The 13,934-nt window shown below is 45.8% G+C and overlaps 1 protein-coding gene across 4 annotated transcripts in view; it reads right to left on the reverse strand.

The window, feature by feature from the left end:
- Window positions 1-11,442: 11,442 nt before the first annotated feature.
- The window catches only part of cd276 (CD276 molecule), a 72,682-nt gene continuing 70,190 nt past the window's right edge, over window positions 11,443-13,934 (reverse strand). For all 4 annotated transcript variants that reach the window (XR_012929500.1, XR_012929499.1, XM_076051602.1 and 1 more), the window contains one exon: window positions 11,443-11,997. The gene's annotated coding sequence lies outside the window, so the exon portion shown is untranslated. The remainder of the gene's footprint in view (window positions 11,998-13,934) is intronic.

Here is a 13,934-nt window from a genome sequence, read left to right on the forward strand (position 1 = left end):
AAAACAACATATGAAAAAGTTAAAATAATGGAGATTTTCATTTGAAATTTCTGACTCGCATTTCATTGACAATTGAAGTTTCATGGTGGGGGGGGGGGAAATGTTTCCATATCCAGAACTGGCAACACAAGGGCATCACACGCTCTGGGTGGGTTGTTGTCGAAACCCTGGTCGAGTGCCTGCGTTCTAAGGATTTTACTATTAAATAAATATCCCTCATATTTGTCACGATACATGTTTAGTCAACAATACGGTTGCGCAGCTGACATCAGAACATCTTGAATACTAAATTGATCATTGCTCACTCCAGAAGTACTTTTAGTGAACGTCCAGTGTCCAGTGCACCCGTCTCATTTCCACTGTAGGTCAAAAGTTAATGTTTCAGAAATAGCGAGATATCCTGGAGCAACCCCAACAGGCTGTGAAAGCACTTTTATCAGTCACACATACGGATCCTCAGTGTGCCCCCACTGAAATACTCACAAAATAGAACATAAACAAAATCACTCTGGATACGCTGCTGAACATTTCTTTTAAAAGTCAGAAGGCTCATTAAAAATAAATAAATAAATAAATAAATAAAGTCTTTTGACTTTATCCTCTCCTTTGGCTGTAAGCAAAATATGTCTGTGTATGCTAAAGTAAAAAAGTAAAAAGATCTGGACCGGTCTGCTGCCTGAAGAAAAAGAAAAAAAAAAACAAAAACATGAGAACTTATGAACATGTTTTTACATCACACAACTCCAGGTTGTCATATGGCTGAGAAGCTTTTCTTGCAGGCCCCTAGTGGGTCCAGTGTTAACAAACATCTCCCGCTGAGACGCAACCACAAGTGTGTGGGTGCCGAGTTTTCACATAGCACGCTGCCTGTCGTGCGCAGGGAACGGCTGGCAGTATTTAGCTGCTTGGCTAATGAGTCTGCGCGAGGCGTCTCGCCTCCTGCGACTTCTGACAGCAGATCAGGGCCGGCACCGGCCACACTTGAGCAAATCCTTTCTTCCCCTCTCTCAATTCCCCTTGCTGCTAACCGAGATGCCGCATGTCACGGCTGAGCTGACCTGATCACGGATGTCGCGTCTTGCGGCTCGCTAGCCTATGGAAGCTGTGAGTGGAACTCATCAAACGAGCGTGGAATTCGTGAAATGTGCATCCAGCCACTTCCGACCACCAAATTAACCCGCCGGCCGCCCTCCATTCTCTGCCGTTCTGATAAAAGTGGAGGCCGGAAACGAGCGTCATTGAATTGCCATTTGTCATTTACTGTACTAATGAGCAGAGTGGCCGTTATTTTCAGTTTCAGAGAGCAAGGTCGTTTGAAGTACCGACGTCTACAGCCAGTGTTCAGAAATTTACCGGCGTGAAAGGTTTCATTTCATTTTGGTGGCCGTCGGATCTGATTTATACATCAAGTCGCGACCGGAAAAGCCTTGTGGTACAGACAAAGTCAAACAGAGACAAACACAAGATAGCCGCAGCTATACTGGCAAATTTCCTCCTCACCCGACAACCAGCGAGGCTATTTTTTTTTTTTTTGTTTGCAATCACATGATATCCTTTATTAATACAAAGCAGTCAGCTTTTTCGGTGGAGTGCTGACTAAATCAATGAGTGCTGCGGTGTTAAGGTGGATTTAGATGTTTGGCAGGTGTCTTTGTGAAAGGAGGTGGCTGCTGTCAGCAGCAAGCATCCCGGTCGTGATGAAATAAGCAGTGGTTTATTTGAAAAATAAGAATAATAACAATGATAATTCTGCCCTAAATGCTGCTCGTGGTGACCGCCAGACAGACTGCGCCTGTGTGTGAAGTTGCAGCTACGAGACAGTTACCATCTGCTGGAGAGCTGGAGAAGTTGACGGAAGGGAAGATCTTTGAAGAACAGAAGCAGCGAAGCAGCTGTTGGCCAACAGTTGTGCCTTTACATTGAGCTGAGGTGAGGACAAGCGGCTGGAGAGGCAGTTTATCCCAGCTTTGCAGCCGCCTGAGTACTGACAATATACATACATCTTGATATTGCATATTTACTCAGTTTGTAATGCTGATCCTGTGCTATGCCATGGAACCTACAAGGCTCAAATTTATGCTGCTGCATTTTGAATTTGGTCTTTTGTGTTTATTCTAAACACTTGGATTTGGCACGGTGAGTTTTTCCTTGAAATAACGAGTCCCTCGTTATTCATGGTGAAGCTTCCCTTCTCCTATCCGACATCAGAACACAGAAGCACTTAATATAGTGCTGGAAACGTCAGATGGTTCACATCGAGGTTCACAATTCCAGTTATGAAAAACATAACGAAGCAAAAGTTCATTCAAACATAAAAACGTGTGAAGTGAATGTCAACACACGTCCACCAGGAGATGCAGCTGCACGGCTGTGTCTCATCTCTAAACACCTGAGCACAAGATATTACGTTGGAATAAGAAAAAAAAAAAAAAAGGCATCCACTCCATAATACATGATACACCCAGGTTTGGAAAAATAAAGCACAGTGAGCCAAAGTGCCAGTTTGAAGTTTGCCATGTTGTGTTTATTACTGGGGAACAAAGCTCTCGGCTGGCTGAGTGATCTACAACTTTGTCATAATTACGGGGGGTGTCAACGAGACGGTGGCATTAAATCCTTTAAGTAGCTTCAGAGGGCCAAGTCAGGATTAATGTGGGCATCATTAAGCAACTGCAGACTGGTACAATGTTCCTCAGAATCATAAGGTGTCTGTCCGACACAGGACGGCGTTCTTTAATTTGGGTTTGCTCTCTTTTATGTCCGACCCTACGCATCTTTCAACCTTTATCTCTTTCCCGCTGGGTTTCCCGGGTGTGGGAGTGTATTTTGAACCGCAGGCTGGTGGCACACCTGTGGGGCATCTCTTGGGGAGATCAGGTGGACTCCTGGCCATCAGCTGGGGACCAGCAGTCATGGAAGTTTTACTCCTTTAACCCCGGTACGCCTCCTGGTGGCGGAGCGGTGCCGATGCCCCGGATGCGTCCGTGTTGCGGAGCAGACGCAAGGTTGAGGATTTAGATTCGTGGGGCTGTTTAGCAAAGTTTGGCTTACAGACTGGACTACATTGAACAAAAAAAAAAAAAAAAGAAATCTGTTAAAATACAATTTTGCTGAAAGGCCGTGAAGAACCCGGATCCTCCAGGTCAATGTCATGACTCTTTACTGCTGCAGAACACGAACCCAGTGAATGGCCTCAACTCTTCCACCGGTAATATTTATTTATTGTGACTTTATGAAACTTATCTCAATTCAATACGATGCACCAGTCTGAGGGAACGAACTCTCTTGGTACCACTTGACAAGCTCAAGATACATCATTCAACGCTTCCCAAGAAATCCCACATTTGCTGCGTCATCACATCAGTCTGTTTTGTTTTGCTTCTTTTTCGTTTCTTTTTAGCGACGGCCCAAAGTGGAATCAGCGGCTGTTGTTTGCTCCCTTGCCAAACGTCAGAGGATCCCTCCGCCATCTTTCGGCTGTCGACTAAACAAGCTAAATTTCACACTTGACGCGCACAAAGAAAACTCCTGTGACTGCAATTCGTTTTGCGCCACTTGGCTGGTGTGACTCAGGCCGACTGGATGAATGAACTGAGAACATCTGAGGCGTCTCATTCTTGCTGTTGTTTGCATTTGGTGCCGCTTGGACCTGATTTTTTTTTTTTTTTTTTTGTACACTTACAGCGAGATGAGGATCACAGGGGTCCACAGCGGCTCCACTGAGACCAGACTGATTTTTCACCACGTTCCACATCAAATGCAAGCCAGTGAGAACTTACTAATTTCACAGCTATTATTCTCAGCTGAGGGGGATGGATGCCAAAGACAAGTAATGTTTGCTCATTATATTAATTTAGAGCAACAAATCAAAAGTTGATCTGACTTTAATTACTTGCATGCATAATTTGGCAGAAAAACGCTGTGAAAATAGCTCAGACTAACATCGCAACACTCAGACGACACACTCGCTGCACTCGGCCTGATCCTACACTACAACAACTTGGGGAAAAAAAAAAAAAACAGAGAAAAGAGTTTGTGCATCTTTATTTGCAACGTTCAAAGGGAACAATCGCAATCTTTTAATTACTAGTACCCGGTAGTGGGGCCAAAATTAAAGCAAAGCAATTAATCTAATGGCGACCAGAGGGATGCGGTGCACACGCAGTAAGTTCATGGAAACTGGGTTGCTGTGTAATACTTAAGACGCGGCGAAGCACTGTGTACACCTTGTTGTTTGGTTGTCTCCACCAGAACTAAATGAGAGCAGCGCAGGAGGGAGCAGCAAAACGACCCTCGCGCTCCACAGCAAAGACACGTTCGGTGAGAAAAGTGTAACATTAAAGGGATCGCACACAACCACAACGACACGTCTTCAGCATACGCTCAAACTATTTGTCTTGTTAGCATGTAAGTGTGAGGTCCGGCCTACGGTGATTGATTAACATGTCAAACTAAATCACTGTCAAAGCGACGCGAGCTGTGCTGATGTTCTTAACAGGTCAATTATGGTCTTTAATTGAGTGAACCCACTCAGCTCTCAAGGACAAAAAAAAAAAAAAAAGGGGGGGGGGAGAAAAATACCGACCACCCCGTTACCACACAGAGAGTGTCGACGCGTCTCATAGCAAAAGGTCTTTAAAGGTCCAGTGTGTAAAAATGAGCTTGATTTATGATCTTTGTACTGGTAAAAGCTGAACATGAAGCCCATAAATACATTAATTAAAGTGCTTACTTGCGATACTATAAAAGTAATTTGGTTTTCCTATACCTTAGAACAGCTCTCATTTATATATGAATATACATAGAACAATAAGGGTCTTGCTCCTAGTTAGCCGCCATCTTGCGCCGTGATTTGCCCACCTGGGCTGTGTGCTAAATATGAAACCCGCTGTTAAATTTTTTTACACACTGGACCTTTAAGCAAAGGTCCATTTTAGCAGCTATAAACCCAACAACACAGTAGTCAGACATAATAAACTGTCTTATTCCCATGTGCGTCATGAGGTTTGTCTTATTGCAGAGGAAAACCTGATATGATTTATAATACAAACATTTTCTATTGCACTTGCACACTTGTTTCTACACTTTTATTTTATTGCGCTGTATATGTTGAACTATTTGGACTGAACTGTGACTGCTTTTCTATTGTTGACCTGTACATTCCATAATGTCGTGAACGGACTTCATGTCTTGGCTGATGTTAAATCGTCAACTGATGGGGACATTCTGCATAAATAAACAAGTCAACCGATGCCATGGTCCACCTGCTGTAGTTGTGGTTGGAGTTTAAGGTCAAGCTCTTCAAGTGGCTCTGATTTTTATTTATTTATTTATTTTCCCCAAACATCTGCATCGTGCACAGAAGCCATCTCCAAACTGCCAATGAGTCATTTCCTCAATAAGTTGCAATCAGACATCTGCCGCTTCCAACACCGTAAACAAAAGTAATTACTGGAGATGTGATGGATGAAAAGAATGAGACAGCTTCTGCGTGCTCGGGACGAGTGTGGGACTCCGCAGAGCAGAACACTTTAATTAGGGACAGCCTCGCCCAGCGCAACTGGGTGGGTTTGACACACACACACACACACACACACACACACACACACACACACACACACACACACACACACACACAACACACACGTTTCACTTGCTAAAATAAACCTCTGGCCACCGTGGCTTTCGCCTCCCCGAGTTTACGCTCGCGCCTCAGAAAAAGGAAAATCATCAATTGCAGTTGTTCGAATCATTGTCTGATTTTAAGGGGAATAAAAAAAAAAATACACATCACTTTGTTGTTTGTTATTTCACAGAGGGAAATAAGAAATAGAGGAACGGAAAATTCTTAAAAATTGCTATTGTTTTGTTCAATGATACAAAGATTTTAAGACCTCAAAACTATTTAGTGACAGTGAGATAACTTTGTATCTGTACTTTACTTTTACAAGAGTACCAATCAATGATAGATAGATAGATAGATAGATAGATGCTTTATTGATCTCAGGAGAAATCTGCCTTTCTAGCAGCTTTACAAGGGAACTAGCATCATAAAATAAAAGGCATGCAAAGAGTTTAACTATTTCATAAAGAGATAAAAGTATGGTATGAAATAAAATAGAGAAGAAAATCATGCAAAAATGAAAGCTGACACTTCCTGAATGTATCTGTATATAAATAATATACACTGCAGTTGTGCATAATGACAGTGTGTGGGTGGCATATTGTTCTGTAATGGGCAGTTTTTACAAACTTCAAGAAAGATGTGTCGATGTAGACGTGTGTGATAAAGTGTGTGTGTGTGTTTATTTCATTAGAATCGTTACACAAGTTGACCAGCTTCAGAAAAGGGAGAGGGTCTTAATGGAGATATCTGGTTTATATTGAATCAAATAGTGTATCTCTGTGTGGGTGACAATATACTTGCACGCTGTAGTTCTTAAACATGATTTTTCTTTTTTCTTTTTGTGCATGTGTGTTGCTGGCATGCCACACAACAAAGACAGCAAGTAGGAAAATGAACAACTTACTAGTGTCTAGATGGGCCGACTTTTTCCGTGTCACTGCGCTGGAACAGGGCGTCGGGTTTTTGGGGGAGGTTTCCTACGTCACAAGCCCAGCTGATTATCACAGCAACGCCTCTGCAGACCTTTGTGGGAAGTGAGGGCGAAGCTTCACCGTGTGACAGCTGGCGGCCATCTTACCCGCTAGCTAGCGCTAGCAGTGAGCGGCTGGCCAGTCACAAGGGAGCAGGGCTGTTCCAAGGTGGGCGGGGCCTCGGATGGAGCAGGTAGGGGAGGGCGGAAGAGAGCCAAGACAGAAAGAAAGGCTGGTTTTGTGAGGCCTGCACAGCTGATGTTAGCTGTTTGGCTAAACAAAACCTGTTTGTTGCTGGAGGTGAATCACCTAAATGAATTCATTGAATCTGGAAATGGTTATAATGAGGCCCCTTTAAGGCAGACACTGTACCACCAGGCTACAGCAACTATACTTTTCATAACTATTTTACCATTTATTAGTAATTCAAAGAAAACCGTTAGATGCAGATCACCAAAATTCTTTTATTTATTTATTTTTTCAAATCTGGAAATTGGGCCAAACAAGGAAATAGGGCCCTTTTAACATTCAACGTTTTTTTTCCTCACAATTTTGTTAAAACAGATTAGGAAGAAGGCTTTCAGGGTCTAGAGACAAGCATACATTTGGGTTTGGATGCCTACAAAAAAGAAAAAAAAAAAGTAAAAAAAGAAACAAGTTTCCAAAAAGCTTTTTTTTTTACAAGAATGTGACTCTGGTAATATTCATTTCTTTTGATTTGATTTTTCACCAGCTTGCATGCCAAAAAGAGGTTACTCACATTTCTTCGACTGACGTGCAAGCCTGTCGGTGTTCCATTTGGCATCGCACAGTCGCCTCTTTGTCGGACCTATGACTTCATGGTCTGTGATTAGTACCTTTTCTTCCCTTTGATGCTGACTGTAGCACCGGGAGGATTTGCTGGCAACAGTTGCCTGCAGATTATAAAATATACCATCACGTCACGGCCCGCCCCTCCTCTCGGGGGGTGCAGCTCCACTACCTTTTTTTTTTTTTTTTTTTTTTTTTCCACAGCCAGCAAGAGTTCACGTCTTTGATGTAGAGTCTCAATAATAAACCACAACCGCCTCGCCTTTTGTTGCCTTTTCATGGGGTGGTGAGAGAGAGAGAGAGAAAGAAAAATGCAAAAAAAAAAAAAAAAATGATCAGAGAACAGGCGTGCAAGCACATCCTCGCTGAAACAGCAGAAGACTGGAGAAGCGTGAAAATGCTGCTGTGTGTGACATCTCGCCGGGGTGCGTCTGTTTGATAGCTGCGAATATGTTGGGGTTTTTGGGTTTTTTTTTTTTTTTTTGGAGATAGTTTTTTTTTCTCCTGTTGTTGTGCAGACACAGCGTTGGATCATTAACAATATCACCGTCCGAGGTTTCCCGCAAGAGAAACATCTGAAAGAAATATCGCAGCGGTCTCCTACCGGGGGGGGTGGGGGGGTTGGCCTCACAAGAACCACTGTGTGAGGATGCTGAAATCAGACACTGATCAGAACAAAAAAAAAAAAATCATCTCATCCATGTATTTCGTCAAGAGTGGTCCCTCGGTGGAACCGGCCCCCAACTGCAACGCCCCAAACTCTGCTGCTATAAATTAACAGGCATTAAATTGTCATCTTTAGGTCTATAAAATAATACTTGGATACTATTCCAAATCTTTAGTTCACTGGAAATGGACCAACATGATATCGTTATCATTTATTTGTGAAGCAAAGCTAAACCCATCATTTTTTTTTTGACAATATTTATAATGATAATAAAATCCTTGGATGACAATTCAATAATAAAAAAAAGTGTCTAATTGAATGCCCCGACATGCATATTTATTTCTTGAAATTAAATTAGCATTTAAATGAATGAATAATTTATGCAGCAGTTCTTTTCGAGCGCACACATGTCCTGCGTGTGTACACGTGTGAGCTAAAATCCATGATTGCCAATCATGGATTTTAGCTTACAGCAGGATGGTGGGAGTGTGAGACGTGATGGCCATCAGCGTCACGGTGGTCTCATGAAGACCCCGGTGTCTCGGCTGAGCTCTGTCACAACCTCTGTTGTAGTCTATGGGGAAAACGCTTTTTGGGCCAATTGGGGTTTGACTCACTCCACCACCATATTGCCAGTCCTGTCTCCAGTTCTCATGACACGTCCACGGGCGCTCCTCAATCCTGGTCCTCAGGCTGATTTTCTCGACCACATGGGCTTAATTGCCGACTCCCTTTGCGGCTCCTGATGTGAATCGGCGCCCCTCATTGAAACGAACGCAAGCAGCAGACTTGTGGCTCCGGTCAGAACACCTTGGTTTCAGGTGTCCCAACACGTCCCCAACACAGGAACACAGGCCACAGGCAAGTCTGCAGAGGAGGAGCCACCAGCTGGCTCTGCTTTAAGACGACTTTTAATGGAAGAGGAACAGAACTGTCCATGTGGTGTGTTTGTGCTAAAGGGGTTGTAAAAGCCTTCAGTGAAGCGGTCACGAAAGAAGAATCACGTGGTGGGATTTAAAAAAGGGGGGGGGGGAATCACATCTGCGCATTCACACTTGCCACGCGTGTCAGAGCAGCCGTCAAACCGTCTCAGCCGACAGCTGCGGCAGACCAACGGGTTCCCGTCTCCTGAGGGGCAGCAGCAGCAACTCTGAAGGTCAAGGTCACATCCACATTTTTTTTTTTTTTTGGTCACTGACAGTCTGAGACTGTGAACCTATTAAAACTTGGAACTGGGGATTGAGAAAAGCATTGCATGCACCTCTAGAGAGAAACAGAGCGATACACTTTTCGCCCTCCAACTCTCTACTTGCTTCACTTTTTGATGGTCTGAATATCTGCTCCGTGTGATGTCACAGAGGGCGCTCATACCTCTCGTCGGTCTCCGCGTGGTTAGAGATGGTAATCACCAATGAGGCGATGACTCCGCCCCCTGGAACTACCCCACCGTCACCTTATTTAATGGAAAAGGAGCAGAAATGAAACAAGAAGTTTGACAAGAGTGTAAAACTGAAGTGTTTCTGCAGGAGGCTGCAACCAGAGGGATAAATTGTGCTGCCAGGTTTTGTCTTTGTAAGCCTCAAATCCATGGACATTGGTTTTATTCATTCATTGATTGCTGATTGCTCCAAAACTAAGGAGAAAAAAAAAAAAAATCAAGACCGTATCTGACTGAAGACCGGCGACGCTCCAGGTCCAAAATTTAATCCATTTGCGTTTTAACAAGTCACTAAGGTTTAGTTTTGGGTTTTTCACGCCTTTTCAATTAAACTTTGTCTCAACCTTGCCTTTAAGAGACACACAGTCTTATTAAAACTTCTTCAATAGCCAAATCAAGCGCTACGCTATTTGAATATTACCAGGGAGGAATAATGTGGAATGATTGAGGGCAAAAGGCTTCGCCAGGCTTCCCAGTTAATGAGGGCTTGGCATTTGCTTCTTCTCGCCTCAAAAGAGCCCCCTCCAGCACCCCCCCCCCCCCCCCCCCCCCCCACCCCACCGCTTTATTTTAAGGGGCCTAAAAGAAACAGCGAGCCGGCGTTTTATCTGTTCGTTGCTTCACTCAGACTCTGTGTTCAATTTCTTTTTTTCCCTTTTGAATTTCCGCACTAGCGCCACCACGCTAGTCCCACCGCCCGATGCGTCCGCAGCCTACGATTCAGGTGCCGCTGTGGACATTTCAATCCTTTGCGGCGACGACGGTCACAGCTGCTCGCAGTCGGACGGAGGAAAATGTCTTTCTTCCTTAAATCTCATGACATTTTTCTCCCGGCCCCCTGAATGAGAGAAGGAGAGCTTCTCACGGGTGGGGGGGGGGCAACCAAATAAACCCCCCCTCCAGCCACCCTCTCAACCCATCCACACCGCCCTCTCTTTGGGCCCGGAGCCGCTAATCTGTAATTTAATTTCAGGCGGGTGTCTGGGCCACCGGGACACGCGCGGCAAGGTCGAGGGCTACTGTACACACAGAGCCTGGGCTTCCATCAACAGTCTAACGCAGCGGCTCGAGCGGTGAGCGCAAGGATCGCGCGACAACCCAGAGTTTCCCGTGTATTTAAAGACGTGATTGTTTTTGTTGCCGTCCGAGTGCGAAATGACGAAAGTAAATTCCATCTCGTCTTGTCTCGTTCTCGATACTCTCTCGTCTCGGTTGGTCTTGACTACAACACTGAGCAAAACCATCACTGCGTGGGAGAGGAGCGGGCCGGGCTAATCCCTGGGGTGGCGAGATGCTCGGGCGAGCGCAGAGTGGCCGCACGAAGGGCTGGCGGGAGTGGGGGAGGGGTGGAGGGTTGTGTTTGGTGGCAATAATTACTCATGAGCAGGCAGTTGCACCGCGTTGCTTTAATGTAAGTAGGAAGTGGGGGGTGGACACAACGGAGGGGGGAAGCCGCGCAACATCCCACGTGAGCGTTAGAGGAAAAAGGAACACAAGTCGGGTTTGTCTGCGTTTATTTAAAAAAAAAAAAAACAACAACAAGAAACACACAGTCTCCCACATGTGAGGCTCCCAGGGTCAGTGAGAGAGAGAGAGAGAGAACAAGAGAGAAGAGGGGGTGGGGGGGGGGGGGCGGGGGGGGGGATCAGGGCGCGACACACGGACCATTTGCAGTTTGTTGAAGCTTAGCTGGCATTCAATTTCAACCCCCCCCAACACCCCTCTCGCCCCCCCCCCCCCCCCCGCCCCCCACCCCACTCCCACTCCCCCTCCCCACCACCACCAAGTTAGTGAATGCTGGCCAGTGGCACACGCTGACAGGTACAAGTTACTCCAGCGACAGACGCTAATTAGCGAGCGCAGGAGTAATGGGAGAGAGGCAGGCTGGGGGGGTGGGGGGTGAGAGTGGGGGCTGGGGAGGGGGGGGGGGTCTCGTCTCCGAGTGTCTGACTTCCTATTAGGCAGGAGGATCCCCGACACGAGGCCCATCACGGCCCACGCCGAGTGATGGCGGCGACGCGGGGAGGATCCTGTCACATCCCCTCGTCATCAAATGTGGCGGAGCCGAGTCTCTCTGTGTGTGTGTCTGTCTTGTGGAAGACGCGTCCCACTCCAGCTGCATTCGTCCCGCCGTCGACAGAAGGTGAACGAAGGGTGACGAAAAGTAACAGTGGATGGCGTGTTCGTGCCGGTCTGTGTTTGATGGGGAATGAGCTGCTGGTGGTGGAGGTGGTGGTGGTGGTGGTGGTGGGGAGGAGTCGGGGGGTTCTTGGGAAGACGGTGGTGGTGGTGGAGGTAAAGAGGATGGGATTTGGGGGGTATGGGAGGACGGCGGTGGTGGGTTCTTGGGATGAGTGTGGTGGTGGTCTCATGTTCTGTGCGGCGAGGCTTTGGCATTCTGGGAAAGGACCGCTGGAACTAGAGTCCAGACTGATGGATAAGGCGGAGCAGGGATTCACCCGGCAGACTCATCTCCTGGAGGCTCCTGGAGGAAAACAAAATAAAACAAACAGAAGAAGAAGAAGAAGAAGAAGAAGAAGGCGGGTCACGTCAAGCGATCACATCGTTGTCGTAAATGAGAATTTGACTGGCCGACCACATCCGTTAGAGGAAAAGGGTGTTTTTTTGTTGTTTTTTTTTTTTGGGAGGGGGGGGGGGAGAGCCCAACTAATCAGTGAAGATACCGATCAGGTCAGAACAACCACAACAAATAATTTGCCTCTGCTAATAATATTCTGCAATAATGAGCAACAGACGTGGGGCGTGTTCCAATCAGCCGTAGTTGACTGGAGTTGCGCGTGGTGTTCTGCAGTAGTTCGTAAATTCCAAACCTCAGGGGCCGGCGGTGCTCAGTTCAAAGGGAATTGGCCACTGCACGTGTGGAAACTGAACCATCATGTTTAATTACTTCATGGGAAGCTGACCGAGATAAACACGGAGCTTTGCGTGAAGGCCTCGCTGCTTGGCTCAATAACCTTGCAGCCACGCGATTGTCTATAACATCCACTAATTATTTGCTGGTGTAGGGAGTATTTTTTTATTTTTCTTAAGATGTATGCTCACTGCGTCGATCTGATCGTTTGAAAGGTTCAAGCAGCATGTTTAGAGGCAATTAAGAGGGAGCGACACATGTTGCTGCTGTGGTGGCATGCAAATTCATTACATCGGTAGAGCCAGCAGTCAGTCACCCATGTAGTAGGTCCATTAGTGACATAATCACATTAGTTAATGTAAATGTCAGAGTGTGCGACTCTTTATTCAGTAGCAGATCGTTAAGTACTCTAGTCAGTGGGATAAGCGAAGGTCACCAGTTAGCTAAAGGGGATGTAAACAGTGAAAAGCCAACATTAATCTCAGCTTGTCTGAGAGATTTTCTTCTTCTTTTTAATGTCGCTCCTGTTTTGTTAGCACAGGAGTCGCACACACTTATCTGTCAAGACATTGTTTTTTTTTCTCATCCCCAACAAGAAGCAAAGAGGAGGATGTCAAGGCCTCTTCACTTCACTGCTGACACATCAGAAACAAACAAACAAACAAACAAAAAAACATTATAAGCCAGTGTATCATTTGGCCCAGTTGGTGATTTTATATTGGCAAAGGCTCAATATACATGGATAAAAGTGTACAGCCACAGTACAATAATAGGTTAGTTTCCCTACCCATAGAATGCTTCTTATATGCGTACATAAGAATACACATAGATCAAGGGTCTTGCTCCCAGTTAGCTGCCATCTTGTGCTATCATAATTCTATGGAAGCCTGGCATGGACAATCCTGCCCGCCTCACAGTGCATACGTATTTAGCGGAGTTATTTAACGCAAGCATCCTCAAACAAACCAACGAAGAAGAAGGTGGAAGAGGTATCCAGGTTGGTGTGCGCGGGCCACCGTAGCTGACCGGTAACCTTAAGAGAGGTAAGGTAAGCGAATGAGCACTGCAATCTAGAATCTGACCACTAGATGGCAGAATTTTACACACTGTACCAGCTGAGATGATCGTAACATTTAGTTGCCGATATGTACAACCAGCATCTCAGCTGCAATTAGCAGCTGGAAATGCAGCTCATCCATGCCGACGACCTGCCAGCTTGGTCCTGTCCATCCAGTCCACAGTGTCGTTGGAGTGACTCCCTCCACCCACATCCCAGCTTTGCCGCAAAGATTTCAAAATAAAAGCACAAGCACCGCAACAAACCAAGAGGTCAGGGATGTTGCTGCATATAACGGCACATTATTGAGAGAATGTACTCGCCACGTTATTTCCCGATGCCATGCCCTTTAAGTGCTGCATCTAGCCTCAAGCCATGACCTGTCATTCTGACACTGAGCTCTGCTAATAGGAAAGCTGCGGCTGAAGCTGGTGATACCTAATGGTTTCCTCACAACAGCTGCTACCTTTTCAGCCGGGGAAACCTGCCAAAT

The sequence above is a fragment of the Nelusetta ayraudi genome, unplaced genomic scaffold, assembly GCF_046127955.1.
Source record: "Nelusetta ayraudi isolate G7.1 ecotype Tasmania unplaced genomic scaffold, CSIRO-AGI_Nayr_v1 ptg000005l, whole genome shotgun sequence".
In the NCBI taxonomy this organism is placed as follows: Eukaryota; Metazoa; Chordata; class Actinopteri; order Tetraodontiformes; family Monacanthidae; genus Nelusetta; species Nelusetta ayraudi.